The sequence below is a fragment of the Scylla paramamosain genome, unplaced genomic scaffold (assembly GCF_035594125.1).
Source record: "Scylla paramamosain isolate STU-SP2022 unplaced genomic scaffold, ASM3559412v1 Contig16, whole genome shotgun sequence".
NCBI lineage: Eukaryota > Metazoa > Arthropoda > Malacostraca > Decapoda > Portunidae > Scylla > Scylla paramamosain.
The window spans coordinates 802,693-819,141 of NW_026973681.1; the positions used below are offsets into that span (position 1 = coordinate 802,693).

The following is a 16,449-nucleotide window of genomic DNA, read 5'->3' on the forward strand; positions in this document are numbered from 1 at the left end:
TTTATTTTCTCATACTTTGGTCATATGGTTCAATTTCATATACTTTCCGCAAGATCCATTTTCAAGTAACTATATTTATCTTCCCCGTACTTCGATCACACAGTTTATTTTTCCTTAACTTTCAATAAGATTCATTCTCGAGTTACTTTGGTAACCGCATCTTCTAATCAGGAACAAGGAGGCGGCGGTTCCTGTGGTGTGCCGGCTGTCCGTGTTGTCCATGTCACCTGTTTCCGGTGACCTCTGCTTCCCTCGTATACTAATTCAGTGATGGCCACCTGAGTACCTCTTCTTGTAATGTTGTGCTAATCTCCGGCTCTGTTAGTGTTGTGATGACTCACCGCATCTTGTTGTTCTCCTCGGTGGTCACGTCTCGTCTCTTATCTGTCAGGGTGGTGATAGCTTCTTGATACCTGCTGTCGTTTTTATCATCTTCTTCCCTCATTTATTCTTTCTACTTCTCGTTTCCCTTTTTCATTTCTTAATTTTTGTTTCATTCTTGTTTCTTGTTACATGTTTCATTTCTTGTTGTTTGCTGGGTTACAACAACGTCCCTATTCTTCCTCCACGCCCCTCTCCTTCCTTCACTGCCTCCACTTCCCCTGGCTCTCCTTCCTTCACTGCTCCTCCTACACCGTCCCTCTTCCCTCACTTGCCTTTCTTCCATCATTATTCCTCCTTCCCTTCACTGCTCTTCCTTCCTTCCCTGCCTTGCTCTGCTCATCCATTCCCCTGTCCCCTTCCTTCACCACCCTCCAGCCTCCCCCATGCTCACCACTCTCGGACCTTGTTTATTTAGTCTCTCTCTCTCTCTCTCTCTCTCTCTCTCTCTCTCTCTCTTCTATTCAAGTCTTGTCTGTTTTTTTTTTTTTTTTTTGGTTTAACTCTCTCATTACTTATGGCATCGTTTTCCTTCCTCTTTCTTTCTTCCTTCCTTTTTGTATTTATTTGATTTCCTTTCTTCGTTTTCTACCTTTCCATTATTTCATTTTTTTTTTATCCTTCCTGCCTTCCTTTCTTTCATTTGATTTCTCTCCTTTTCTTATCCGTTTCTTCCTTTCCCTCTCCTTTTGTTCATACCTTCCTTTTTTTCTTTTTTTTCTCCGTTTTACTTTTATTTATTTATTTATTTCATTTTATTAATTAATTACTTTTTTTTGGTGGGCAAGGCTTTGCTTTTATTTATTCCTTTCTTTTCTCCTACGTTCCTTCCTTCCCTCCTTTCTGCCTCCCTTCCTCCCTCCCTCTCACTTTCCCTCCCTCTCTCACCGTGCCTGCATCCTTGCATTTTCCAGCCTACATCCACTTTACAAGATTGCTCAGTGTACTTTATCACAGACAGCCTCGGAAGAACCAAAATGCAAGTTAGATATGTTTGTTCTTCATTTGTATTTCTTTGTGAGTGATCTAAATAAACTCCGTGCTCTTATCTATTACTGTTTGTTCATGTGTGAGCGATTTCAACCTCCGGTCCTTATCTTTTACTTCTTGTTTTTTTTCCATTGTGTCCCTCCGGATGGCCATGTCTATTGGTGTTCCTTCTTACTTGGTGTTCCTGCAGGAGTGACCTATCCCTCGCCTCTCTCTTCCTCAGCTGTGACACAAGGAGCAGTTTTCTCAGCGACGGGGAGCGGTGGACGGCGGATGAATACTTCGGCTCCCGCGCCTTCTTCTGCATCATGTCCGACCCTCTGACCCTGGTGGTGGGCGACGTGCGTCAGAGGAGTTGAAAATGTATGGGACTCGCTGCTGTGCCCTGCGTGTAGCTGTGAGGTGAAGTGCAGATGGCTGCATTGTCTCAGCCTCGGAGGTGCCACTTGTTCAAATTAGGAATGGTTTAATGCTATTTTTTGCAGGCTGTGGAATATTGCAGTATCTTATAACAAGACAAATGATATAAAAAAGCATGTAATTTACCGATAAGCATTACACGACAACATTATTGCGGTGATAAAAAGTACTCCTGTAAAATGCTACGTGGCATCATCTCTCAGCTGTTTTCAAGGTCGCAAGGGCAGGCTACCCACCCGCCCTCCTCCCTCGCTTTGATGATGCCGCGTAGCATTTTACAGAAGTACTTTTAATCACCGCAATAATGTTGTCCTGTAATGCTTATCGGTAAATTACATGCTTTGTAATCCCATTTGTCTTGTTATAAGATAATGTAATATTAAACCATTCGTAATATGACTAAGTGGCACCTCCGAGGCTGCGACAATACAACCGTGTGTCCGTCATGTCACAGAGCACACCCGCGAGTCCCGTACATTTTCAAATCCTCTGACGGGTAAACAAAGCCTTAAAATGCATATGTGCATAGAACATTTTATACTTAGAATTAAACGTTCTTTCACCTCTTTCAGTATTTACAGGAACTCGCGTTACACCCTGTATAGGAAATTGCAAGGTGGCGAACAAGTTGTCTCAGTATATCAACCACGGGAACAATAGACACCTGTAACCGCTTCACTCAGGGCGTCCATTCCCTTATGCTTTCGGATCCAATACCTTACATTCTTCAGTTAAAAAAACTCATTACCTTACACACACACACACACACACACACACACACACACACACACCTTTCCTCAAACTCATTCATATTTCATATTTTTTTCTCCACAATGCATTTTTAATCTTTCCTGTTTATTAATTAAGCTCCTTTGCGCACCTTATGAATTAATTCAAGCGTTTCATTATAAGTTACAGGAGAGAAGCAAGTGATACTTCTTAATGGTTCGGTTTCATTTGGAAGGGAAGGAATAGGAGGTAGAAAAGGGTTATTGTGATAGATAAGGTAAAAAGAAAGGGTTATATATATATATATATATATATATATATATATATATATATATATATATATATATATATATATATATATATATATATATATATATATATATATATATATTTTTTTTTTTTTTTTTTTTTTTTATTAAAAGTGTTAACTTATCTATAAAAAAGAGTGTTTGTGTGTGTGTGTAATAATAATGTTTCTCTCTCTCTCTCTCTCTCAACGAAAGATAAGAGCGAGAGAAAACAAAGACAAAACTGTTGTAAGGAGAGAGAGAGAGAGAGAGAGAGAGAGAGAGAGAGAGAGAGAGAGAGAGAGAGAGAGAGAGATGGCGTAAACCACTAACAAAAATTAAATTCCTGACCAGATCTCTCTCTCTCTCTCTCTCTCATAATCCATCCCTGCTATACGTAATCACAATGTAATGCCCTATTGTTTGGTTTATTTTCCTAAGTGTTCCCCTCCTCACCCCATTTTTTCTCTTCTTTCCTTTTGATTTTATTCGTATTTTTTCCCTTTATTTTTCTCATTTTTCTCTTGTTTCGCTATTTTTCTTATTCTCCCCTTTATATTTTTTTTTCATTTTTCCTTTTTTTTTTTTCCTCTTTCTCCCAATCTTCTCCGTGTGTCTGCTGCTGGCTCGTGATTGGCTGGATTGGGATGGCTTGGTGTATGTGGATTGGTGTGGATGGCTATTATTATTTGCTTGTATTTTGTTTATTTACTTATTTTTTTGTTTTTTTATTGTTCGTGTAAGAGAGAGAGAGAGAGAGAGAGAGAGAGAGAGAGAGAGAGAGAGAGAGAGAGAGAGAGAGAGAGAGAGAGAGAGAGAGAGAGAGAGAGATTTAGGAAGACCACAAATTTCTCTCTCTCTCTTTCACTCAATGTTAATTAAAGCTTCATTATCTTTCTTCACCGTAGTGTTTAAAAATATACGACTATGTTGGTTTGTGTGTTAGCGTTCAGATTAATTTGCTTTATTTAGTTTTCATTTATTTATTTATTTATTTATTTTGTGTTGGTGTATATATATATTTTTTTTCAGTGTTAATTGATGAGATTATTTTTTTTATAGTGTGTTTTATTTAGTCAGTTTTTGTTGTAAGTAAATTCAAAGTTGAGCATTTTGACTCACCTTTGACTCACCACACTCACCAAGTTGTGTCCTGTATTTTTGTGTAAGCCTCATATTTTTGAGTCAAGCATCTAATATATATTCTTCACTTGTACACACACATTGAGCCTCACTACATTCACGCAGGCTGGAAGAAAATTTAGCTTGTCGATTTCGGTTCCATTCCTTGTTGTAGACACTACAAGATTCCAACATTTGTGTGTGTGTGTGTGTGTGTGAAGGAGACAATTGTTGGTGAGGGGCTGTGGAGAGTCACTGTGGGTTTGTAAACATACTGTGGGGGACATACTGTGGAGAGAGAGAGAGAGAGAGAGAGAGAGAGAGAGAGAGAGAGAGGAGAGAGAGAGAGAGAGAGAGAGAGAGAGAGAGAGAGAGAGAGAGAGAGAGAGAGAGAGAGAGAGAGAGAGAGAGAGAGAGAGAGAGAGAGAGAGAGAGAGAGAGAGAGGTGTTATTCACTGTTCCTCATCGGAGGAGAAGTATTGTTCATAGTTGTTCATTGCAGGTGAGGGAAGACACAGTATGTTGAGGGAAGGTAGCTGCAGGAGTGAACAGCTGCACCAGTGACAGCAGCAGCAGAGCCCCACGACTGCTGCTGCTCCTCTCCTCCCAGCACAGCAGCACACAGGACACATATCCATCATCTTTAAATCCCAGACACTCGTGCCTTGGTAATCTCACTGCAGCAAACCCTACATTGCTCAGGTCAATTTCCAGCTAGAGTCATAATATCTGGAGTTATTTTTCAAGATAAAGAAGGTTCAAAATACCCAAAAAAATTAAGTTATTTTTAGAGTTGAAAATCCACTCGAATTTTCTGCCTGAAGCTCTCGTTTAAAAATGACTCCCTCTTGGATCTTGTGTCCGACTCCAACTGTGTCCTTCAAGTGAACGGGTCTTCAGTTTGTAGTGAGACTTCCAAGCCGCCCAGACCTGTGAAGGTGAGCAGTCAGTCAGATGATGAGAGTAGACAACATCAGCAACATAATGAGAGAAACAGTCACAATAATAGAGATAACATGAAGGCACTCAAGTATTAATGAGAAAACAAGACAGAATAATGAGAAAAGTAAAATGATGAGAGACACAATAAGACCAGTCTACAAATAATAGTGAATTTACTGTAGCAAGGGTCTGCTGTACTACTTAATGACCATTCAAGTCTACTTGTTAAAGATATGTTTACATTTTGAACTGTCATTTTCTTGTACTATGATACATTTTTAACTATTTTCTTACACCTGCCTTATAATTAACATTGAGTAGAGTCTCACTAATACAACTTGAATATTATTACTCAGCCGGCAGTCTTTGCCATGGTGGAGTGTGACACTCTGAATCAGTACTGACATTTTATCATTTACATTTTATTACTTTGATTACTCAACAAAATACTGCATTGTTTTTCGTAACCTGCTGACTGGTGAAGGGACAGTGTGTGCTCCTGAACACTTGGTTCTTGCCACGTGCCACAGCACTCTGACAGCTTCCAGTGGGCCTGTCTGAGATAATGCACCACACAACATTAGGAATAGGAATAATTATTTCACTAAAACTTTCATTATCTGCAATAAAAACTTGGAATGAGTTATGCACTTTGTGAATTTAGGAATCTGGAACAATGATTGCAGTTATTTAACTACCTGCACTAAAGAGTTTGTATTAGTTATGGCGGTGTTGACAACAAGTATAAACACTCTGAGAGGCGTGACCTCCGCCGCACTGCTTCATCAGCCTTCAAGTCCCGGCAGTGAAACGGTTCGTGTGAGGAAGACTGTTTCTGGTGCTACAGGTGAAAACTGTTACTACTAGTGTGTACATATCTGTGGAAACCAAAGGATGTTTTCAATCGTACCAAACGTTATAGTCATGGAGATATCTCTCTTCCTGCACACAAAACAACTACCAGCACCTAATTATTACACACATACTCCTACACCAGCCTCGGAGACCCCATCTGGTGAGCGGACCACAATTGTCCCCGGGTCAGACTGCTCTTCTGGTAACGACCCTAAATGTCTTGATACCCCTCTCAGTTTTTCTTCATAAACTTCTGCAACATTCGCGTTCAATCTGTAGAACACTGCCTCTCCTCTATTAAGCTTCATCATCCTTTCGTCACTGAAACTCAGATGTCTGAGGCAACTGACAGTAGCCCCTTTTCTGTTCCCTCCTACTTTCTCTATCCTCATTTTCGATCCAAAGCTGGATGCTGTGTTCATGTGCGCAATGACTTAACCTGCTTTCCACTCTCTTGAATCTTCCGAGTTTTCCACCACCTGGGTACGACAACAGAGTCACTCTCAAACTAAATTTATCTGTGCTGTATACCTCTCAAATAACTCCTCTGACTATGAAAAATTTTTTGACTACTTAACTTCCAAAGTGGAGCACATTGACTCTCTTCCCTTTTGTAGAGACTTCAAATCTTGGAGACTGACTTCAATGTTCACCACCAGCTTTGGCTTTCCTCTCCCTTCACTGACCAATCCTGGTGAACTAGCCTTAGACTTTGCTATTCTCCACGACCTAAAGCAATTGGTGCAACACCTTACTCGTATTCCTGACCGTCTTGAAGATAGGCCCAACATTCTTGATTTTTTCCTGACCTCTAATCCTTCTGCTTATGCTGTCACCCTTTCTTCTCCGTTGGGCTCCTCCGATCACAATCTCATATCTGTATCTTGTCCTATCGCTCCAATCCCTCCTCATGATCCCCCTAAAGGAAGGTGCCACTGGCGTTTTGCCTGTGCTAGTTGGGGGAACATGAGGAGGTATTTTGCTGATTTTCCTTGGAAAATGACTACTGCTTCCGTGTCAGAGACCCGTCTTTGTGGGCTGAGCGCATAACAGAGGTGATAGTGTCTGGCATGGAGGCGTACATTCCTCACTCTTTTTCTCGACCTAAACCTTCCAAAGTTAAACTTGGTTTAACATAGCTTGTTCTCGTGCTATACATGATAGAGAGGTGGCCCACCAAAGGTGCTTAAGCCTTCTTCCATCACCAGAATCTAATGCACTTTACATTTCTGCCATGCCAAGTCTGTTCTCCAATTAGCCAAAAAAAAAAAACTCCTTCATTAACAGAAAGTGTCAAAACCTTTCAAGATCTAACTCTCCCTCGTGACCTCTGGCACTTAGCCAAAAACATCTATAATAACTTTGCTTCTCCTCCTTTCCTTTTTTTATTTCAACCAGATGGCACCACTGCTATCACATCTATCTCTAAACCTGAACTCTTCGCTCAAACCTTTGCTAAAAACTCTAAACTTGGAAGATTCAAGGTTTGTTCCTCCCTCTCCTCCACTAGCGTAGACATGACAAAGGTGACTGTCAGTACACAATGGACATGACACACTGAGGCAACTGGAACAGCTTTGGCTATAAATGTTATAGCAATACTCTGCCACTTTGTTGACAAGTGACAATACAACCTCTCGTTCCTCAGAATGTTCTTTTCACGTAACAGCTTCAAACCAAATCCTGAACCAACATGAACCACCTCTGCTATCAAGTAGTCAGCACTGTGAAGGGTTGTACAGTTCCTTACCTCACTAAATAATACTTCTTTCTTATCCAATCTGTCTGTCTGTGTGTCTGTCTGCTGCCATGGCTTGACCTGCTCTTCTTTCATCTGTAGCTTCCATTCTGTCTGCCGTCTCCCTGCATCCTCTTGTCCACCACACCATCGTCTCTTGTGTGTGTGCTGCCACTGTCTGTCTAGGAAAAAAAAAAAAAGTTTTCTTCGAAATCTTGAACAACTACAACATGAACCACCTGTGGTCTAATCTTTCTCCAGCATTTCTTCATTTTTCATCACTTAGTTAGTGTAGAGTTTATTTTTGCTTGACGTTATTTGTGTTGGAAAGACATTGCCATTATATAGTGGTAGACACTCTAGGAAATAAGGAATTAGCAATACTAATACATGCTTAAACACCACTCACCAGTGTGGAAGGCTTGTCAGGGAGTGGCTGTAGTGGCTTCACTTGAACCACGACCATGTTCTCCTCAACCCTTGGAAAGATAACAATTTATCTGAAATGGAGAGATACAAAGATAGAGAAAAATTTAAGTGAGAGACGCTGCAAAGTGTAGCTGACAGTGTGCGCGTCGTCATCAAGAAGAGGGGCTCTGCAAAGAAATAGTAAGACACTCGTGAAGGCTATCATCTTTTCTCAAGGGAAGTGTGTGTCGTGTGTCTTAACATCGTCAGGCGCGCAAACATGTTTTGCATCAAGGGTGTCGTTGTACGATCCGGATATGAATTTTTTTTTAATTTTTTTTATTTTCTACATTTTTTTTTCCCATTTTTTATATATGTAATGTTTTGATATATATATATATATATATATATATATATATATATATATATATATATATATATATATATATATATATATATATATATATATATATATATATATATATATATATATATATATATATATATATATATATATATATATATATATATATATATATATATATATATATATATATATATATATATATATATATATATATATATATATATATATATATATATATATATATATATATATATATATATATATATATATATATATATATATATATATATATATATATATATCCCCTTATGTAATGAGGTCTTCTGTTATGAGATTTCACGGTTTCGCCCGCTGCGAGACATGACTTTTTTTTTTTTTTCTTTCTGTCGTACCCGTTCTTCCTCAGTCTCCTATGAATATCTACGGTTCTTTTGCTGCGTACAACATTAGAGAGTACGTAATTTTAGGTCTAACTATTTTTTTCAAATTTATATACGAAAAATAAGATAAATATTTTTCCGTAAATCTAGGAAATAGTCAATGTGTCTGCATTAGATATCTTTTGCATTAATATTTTATTTATTTCAAACAGTTAAACACTGGTTTTGATCTAGAAGTCGAAATATAACAAAAATTGTTTTCACCCGCCTTCCCCCCTCGCCCCCGGGTAATTAAGGGTGAAATCATGAATTACTTTAGGCCTATGTACAAAACCAATCGGAGTAACTAAATTAATCTATATCTGTTTTTCAACATATTGTGATGTATATATCATGTGAATTTCAAGTCCTTAGCTGCAATAGGTGTATTATAGTCACCCCTTAAACTTTGACATAACTTAAAATGGCGGATTTTTGCATATAAAAATGATCTCCGTTGTTATTGGTGTTACACACAGATGGGCCATTGCGGCTTATCAAGCTGTGAGAGGCGAACAAAGTCTGCTGTCGTCATTTTTGTTTGTAACTGATTTTGATTTCTGACAAATTTTTGAAAGTAAATATTTGACACTCAGTTTTTTTTTTTACTTTTTCATCGAAAAAAAAAAAATCTTATCGTACAAAAAAAAAAAAAAAGATAGCAGACATTCTTCTTGCAACCTTCCTGATCAAAATATTTTTTAAATGAATTGGTCAATAAATGAGGGAGGAGAGGCGAGTTGAACACAGGCAATTTAATATGGGATTAGCGATCCTTCAACCCCCTCAAGTGGATGAATAAAGGTGATTAGTTACTTTGATGTGTAAAGACTGTAATTTGTAAAGATGAGAATAAATGAGAATAAATTATTTCTATGACCTTGTGTCCAGCCAATGTTTGTAGGTTTAAGGTGAAACCACGAGGTGAGGTGACATTAGTATTGTCAAGTGTCTTTGTAAGGTACTCACACCAAAGTTTTCATTTGCTTCAATCAATCAAGGTCTGGTGATAACAACAAGGCACTGCATCCTGTCCACTCTACCCTGTGCACGCCTTCCTTTCACTCTGGAATGCACACCTTTATATATTGTGCTGCATTCACACTCACATATTTCAATACAAATAAATAAAATTAATAACAATCACAACAAAAAACAAAAAGTGACCAATAAAAAAATAAAATAAAACAACAAACACAGTTGTGAAGAACTCTTCTCCGTTAACCTCCAAGATAACCTCAGAACTGGTCTTCAGGAAAAAAAATAAATAAATAAAGATAAACACTATCACTCTCACGTAGAGCACAGCGTTACACCTCAAAAATAAAAATAAAAAAAATAGCATCAGACCGAGGAGGGTTCCTATGTACAGCAAGTGACCCCTAAACAAACTAGCTAGCTAACCACAACCAAGGACCCCGGAAGTGCTTATCTGGGTTCTTGTGGCTGGATGGTGTCCGGGTAGCAGTCTGGGGCAGGTGAGGTGGATGGCTGAGTGTAGGCGACCACGTGGCTATGTCTGGTGTCCTCCACGACCTTGTGGAGCTGTATGGGGTCACCTCGCCACTTCCGGGATGACCTGGGATAGTTATCTCGTCACCTACAACCCACTTCTGGTTCTTCATCACCATTGTTAGAGGTAGTTCATGGGTCACCTGCAATAGTAGTAGTAGTAGTAGTAGTAGTAGTAGTAGCAGTAAAAGTAGTAGTAGTACTGGTGGTAGTGGTGGTAGTAGTAGTAGTAGCAGTGGTAGTGGTAGTAGTAGTGGTGGTGGTGGTGGTGGTTGTTGTTGTTGTGGTGGTGGTGGTGGTGGTGGTGGTGGTGGTGGCGGTGGTTGTGGTGGTGTTGGTGGTGTTGGTTGTGGTGGTGGTAGTAGTAGTGGTAGTGGTGATGGTGGTAGTAGCAGTGGTAGTGGTAGTAGTGGTGGTGGTGGCGGTGGTAGTAGTGGTGACGGTGGTAGTAGTAGTGGTGGTGGTGGTGGTGGTGGTAGTGTCGGTGGTAGTAGTGGAGGCGGTGGTAGTAGTGGTGGTTGTGGCGGTGGTAGTAGTGGTGGTGGTGGTATTCGTGGTGGTGGTGGTGGTGGTAGTAGTAGTAGTAGTAGTAGTAGTAGTGGTGGTGGTGGTGGTGGTGGTGGTGATAGTAGTAGTAGTAGTAGTAGTAGTAGTAGTAGTAGTAGTAGTAGTGGTGGTGGTGGTGGTGGTGGTGGTGGTGGTGGTAGTAGATGTGTTAGTAGTAGTAGTAGTAGTAGTAGTAGTAGTAGTAGTAGTAGTAGTAGTAGTAGTAGTAGTAGTAGTAGTTGTTGTAGTAGTAGTAGTAGTAGTAGTAGTAGAAGTAGTAGTAGTAGTACGAGTAGTACTAGTAGTAGTACGATTAGTAGTAGTAGTAGTAGTAGTAGTAGTACGAGTAGTAGTAGTAGTAGTAGTAGTAGTAGTAGTAGTAGTAGTAGTAGTAGTAGTAGTAGTAGATTAAACAAAATAGAAAAAAAAGAAACCGACAGACAAACCGAGAGAGAGAGGGAGGGAGGGGGGCTATTGTAGCCCCCTCCCTCTCTTTCTCTCTCTCTCTGGGAGGTAAGAGAACACCATTTTCTTGTTGGATTGCAAGGTCACTCTAGAAGAGCGGGAAAAAGATGCAGAGGGCGCTGTCAAATCTTTAGTGTGAATGAAGGACGGACAAGTGCAGCTTGAGAAGGTAGGAGAGTGAAGAGTGTATGTGATCAGTGTGATGGGAAGGTACTTGGATGCCTCCCATGTTTTGAAAGAAAGCACTCTCTCCATCAATAGCGACCTTCACACATTTGCTGCAATCATTTCTTGAGTCACTGTTTTCACTACACAAGGAATGAAGAAGCTGTTTATATGAATGTTGAAGGATAAAGCCTTTTCTTTGTGCAGCTGCAAACAGGACACAGGCTTTCATTTGTTACAGGAAAAGTTCTCCTTTGTGCAAGAAATGATAGTAATGATTTCAATAAGAGTAGGTAAAAATGTTATGTTGTTTTGCAATCACAGATTTGCTTTATAATAAAAGAATATCTAGATGACAGTTGTTAAGGATACTACATCTATATGTTGAGCCGTGACTGAGACAAGTTTTATTATTAACATTTAGAGTTCCACCTTTGTATTTTGACCAGTTACAATGTCACTTCACAAAAGATACTCTTTCATTTTCTTACCATTATTATATTTGCCTCATTAAAAATTATGATAATTAATAATCAACATTTGTTTAAAAGATTTGCGTTTCATTTTTGCCCATTATTTAATGGAATTCATTTTTAAAAAAAAAAAAAGGGAAGAAAAGTGATAAATGTTGGGCCAGTGGTACACACGGCAACTTTGAATAGTCTGAAATGTAACGGCGGTGGTGCGTGTGGCGCCTGACGTGTTAAATATTGACTGATTTTACTTAATATAACACCATTTTTTTTATATAACTCTCTCCACCGTAGTCTTTCTAACGTCCAAAACCGTCACCTACCCACTCCCCTCTCACTCTCTCACTCCCTCCCAATGTCCCTAGAAGTTACAACCTTCAATTCTCTCCACCCTAATCTTTCTCCAGTTCAAATCCGTCACCTACCTACTCCCCTCTCACTCTCACTCTCACCTTGGCCTCGTACAGGTCGTCCACTTAGGGCGTAATGTTCTTGAGTTGTTCTTCACAGTCCTCTCAAGTTCTCTCAGTGAGTCTTTGAGTTTTGCTTTATATTTTACTTGTAACTTCCTATCAAGCTCACCTATCTCCAGGTGTTTGCGCTTCTTCGTTTCTGTCACCTACTGCTCCAACACTTGCAGTGGTAGGAGTAGTAGTAGTAGTAGTGGTAGTAGTGGTAGAGGGTGGGTGCAGCATAATTGCTGGCTCACAAAAACACAAAATTATCTCATCGTTTCATTACACTTTCTTATTCGTTTTTGTTTCAGCGGTGCATTTTTACCGCAGATTTTCTTTTCATCTGTATTTTCTTGCTTTTCTCTCACTTTCCATTTGATTTGTTTAACTTGCTTTCTCCTTCGTCTTACTCTGGCCACCATTCTCTCTCTCTCTCTCTCTCTCTCTCTCTCTCTCTCTCTCTCTCTCTCTCTCTCTCTCTCTCTCTCTCTCTCTCTCTCTCTCTCTCTCTCTCTCTCAGTAGAGAAAGGTAAAGGGATTTTTTTTTTTTTTTTTTTTTGTGTGTGTGTGTGTGTGTCGGGGTACATGGTCTCAGTTTGTCAATGGAATGAATGGAATAAGTTTTCATGTCGGCTTGACGTGGAGGAAAATTGTGTTAACTTAATTATATATATATATATATATATATATATATATATATATATATATATATATATATATATATATATATATATATATATATATATATATATATATATATATATATATATATATATATATATATATATATATATATATATATATATATATATATATATATATATATATATATAATAAAGTAAGCACAATTTTTGTCCACGTGAAAAATAAAATAAATGATAAACGACCCATTACAAAGCCTCATTACTTAAACTCAGAAATCACAATGGACAGAAATGGTCTTTACGACGCCAGTACTTCACTCAGGTATCAAACACCAGTGCCGCATCACTTTTCTCTCGCTTTCTTTTCTACACTACCAGCGTGACGCCCTCCACGCCCCTGCCACCCACGCCAACCACTTCACAAACTTTAGAAAAACTGACTCAGAACACAACTGCACTCGTCTGCAGAGAGAGAGCGAGAGAGAGAGAGAGAGAGAGAGAGAGAGAGAGAGAGAGAGAGAGAGAGAGAGAGAGAGAGAGAGAGAGAGAGAGAGAGAGAGAGGGGGGGGATGTAGGGAAAAGAACCGTATGGGAAGGGATGAGGGAGGAATGGGGGTGAAAGTAGATGAGATGGTTGAGGGTGAGTGAATATCAGAGGGACAGGAGTGAGGAAGGAGAGGAAGAGTGAATGATGGAAGAATAAGAATAAAAGGATGAATGAGGGATGAGAGAGAGACTTGAGGAAACAATGGGAGTGAGTCAGGATGAATGGTTGAGAGAGGGAGGGAAGCAGTACGTGAAGGATGAGGCTGAGAGGATAGGCCGGCTAAATCCAGAGAGAGAGAGAGAGAGAGAGAGAGAGAGAGAGAGAGAGAGAGAGAGAGAGAGGAGAGAGAGAGAGAGAGAGAGAGAGAGAGGAGAGAGAGAGAGAGAGGAGAGGGGGGGTGATGAATTGAGGGCAGGGAAAGAACAGGGGAGCGAAGGGTCAGCCAGAGATGTGCGCTTGGGATAGTGAAGGTGGTGGTAACAGGCAGCCCTCACAGCCCCTGCCACCACCCACCAACCACCACCTTTCATCACCAATTGTTACCTTCAAGCTGCCATCGCATACGTCCTGCCTTCATTCCTTATTACGTTACAGGTATGACACCTGAATACTACTAATGGCGCCACCACCACCACCACCACCACACCTGTCCATAAAAACCAATATTTCCCTTTCATGTATTTTGTCTACGTAATGAAACGGCGGAGGGAAGCATCACGTAGACAGACAGACACAGATTGCTCTCTCCACCAGTCCTCCATCAACTGACTGACTGACTGACTGACTGACTGTGTGACTGAAAGACGGACAGACAGACAGATTGCTCTCTCCACCAGTCATCCATCAACAGACTGACTGACTGACTGTGTGATTGAAAGACGGACAGACAGACACATATTGGTCTCTCCACCATTCCTCCATCAACTGACTGACTGACTGACTGTATGATTGAAAGACGGACAGACAGACAGACTGCTCTCTCCAGAAGTCATCCAACAAACAGATTGACTGATTGATTGAAAGACGGACAGACAGACACATATTGGTCTCTCCACCATTCCTTCATCAACAGACTGACTGACTGACTGAAAGACGGACAGACAGACAGGTGGTGTACTCATATTTATCTGCTCAGCTTCTCAACTTACTTAACTACAGCCTCAGTCATATAACTTTCATCATCAGAGCCAGGAAATTTAAAATACTGCTTCATTTGCTGTCAATCTCTCTCTCTCTCTCTCTCTCTCCTCTCTCTCTCTCCTCTCTCTCTCTCTCTCTCTCTCTCTCTCTCTCTCTCTCTCTCTCTCTCTCTTTCTCTCTCTCTCTCTCTCTCTCTCTCTCTTTCTCTCTCTCTCTCTCTCTCCTCTCTCTCTCTCTCTCTCTCTCTCTCTCTCTCTCTCTCTCACTGACGTCACATCACACATATAGATGAAATTGTTTAAATATGCACACATTTCCTAATAGAATTAATTTTCTATTGTAAGTTTACATAAATAGTCCAATAATAGTATACAAAACCACAGATTACTACCTTTCATTACGTGTGGAGCTTCAATCTCAAATAAAAACCATTATACATTGACTCAAATAAGGCAACACTCACCTGGGACACGAGGAGCAGGGGAGGACAGGCAGGAAAAAGCGGGGAGAGGGTGGCGGGCAGGTTAGGAAGGGAGCGGGGAGGAAGGGAAGGGGAGAGAAGGCCTGAAACAGGGAGGTGAAACAAGCGAACGAGTGACTGCAATTTGCTGATTATAGGAGTACACACACACACACACACACACACACACATTCTCTCTCTCTCTCTCTCTCTCTCTCTCTCTCTCATCCCTGATAATCGTATCACCGCCACCACCACCACTTCCACTCCGTCCGATAAACACCTTTTTACACCACCACCACCACCGCTTAGCCCGCTCCGACTACGACCACCGCCACCTATCACCTCCACCACCACCACCATCGCAATCCTCAACCACACCCAACAACCACAACACCGTTGCGTCCGCTGCACCCACCACTGTCACACAACCACCACCATCCCCAACAACCACAACTACCTTTAACATAAGCCAGTCACGTTCACCATCACTACCAACACCCTCTACAACCATTCCAACCATACCAAACACCACCACAACCACCACCTCAACCCAGTCACGTCCGCCATAGCCACCTCCACCTCCCCCTTCCACCATCCTACTCTCCACATCTCTCTTCCACTATCCACTCCTCCCTATCCACCACCAGGCCATACTCACATCCACCTCTCCCTCTACACCGCAGTCCACCACAACATGGCCGCCAGGGACAGATGCAACACCGCTTCACCGCCGTAACACAACCAGGGACTCGTCACGTCAGCGGGCGCAGGGCGAATGGCTGAAGAGACGGCGAGGAGAGAGTATCACGTGACTTGAATACTTGGCGCTGATTGGTGAAGGCTGTGCTGAGGTAATTGTCACTAAGAACGGAGCCACTCTCGCAATACTACTTGTAATGATACAAAATAATAGAATCACGGTTATTATTACCAGTAGAAGACACTTACCAATACTCTGTGAGGCAAGAAGTAACGACAAATGAAGGATGCGTGAGCTTTACGAAGAATACGAAAGAAAACGGAAAAATAGAACGCTCTGATTGACAGACGGGAAGCAGACCACCACCACAGCTCTCGTATTTATTGAGGCTTATATAGACTTGAAATAGCGACTTGAGACTAATGAAATAACGTAATACATGTAGTGCGGGTGTTTTCATCAATGACAGACAGACTAATGCTACGAGATAAAGAAAAAAAAAAAAGATACATTAGTCACTGGGGGAATGTAGCAAGGCAGTCTTAGGTATCATGAATGCACTTGTTTTTCATGAAGCAAGGTTATGTGCTTGTATTCTGAAAGGCCTTGCTCTTTCACCAGACTATTTTCAAAGGCCACAGAAATAATTACCCGGGTTTTCAAGACTGGTTCTCCCGTTGA

General features: G+C 40.6%; 2 long non-coding RNA genes across 2 annotated transcripts; both read right to left on the reverse strand.

The window, feature by feature from the left end:
- Positions 1–4,282: 4,282 nt before the first annotated feature.
- On the reverse strand, positions 4,283–7,470 carry LOC135097288 (uncharacterized). Its single transcript, XR_010265566.1, has 3 exons — positions 5,570–7,470; positions 5,340–5,428; positions 4,283–4,859 (listed from the first exon to the last, which is right to left on the reverse strand). It is a non-coding gene; the product is annotated as an uncharacterized LOC135097288 (long non-coding RNA).
- A 2,164-nt stretch (positions 7,471–9,634) lies between these two features.
- Positions 9,635–15,720, reverse strand: LOC135097287 (uncharacterized). The gene is made up of 2 exons (XR_010265565.1): positions 15,069–15,720; positions 9,635–10,313 (listed from the first exon to the last, which is right to left on the reverse strand). It is a non-coding gene; the product is annotated as an uncharacterized LOC135097287 (long non-coding RNA).
- Between the last annotated feature and the right edge of the window lie 729 nt (positions 15,721–16,449).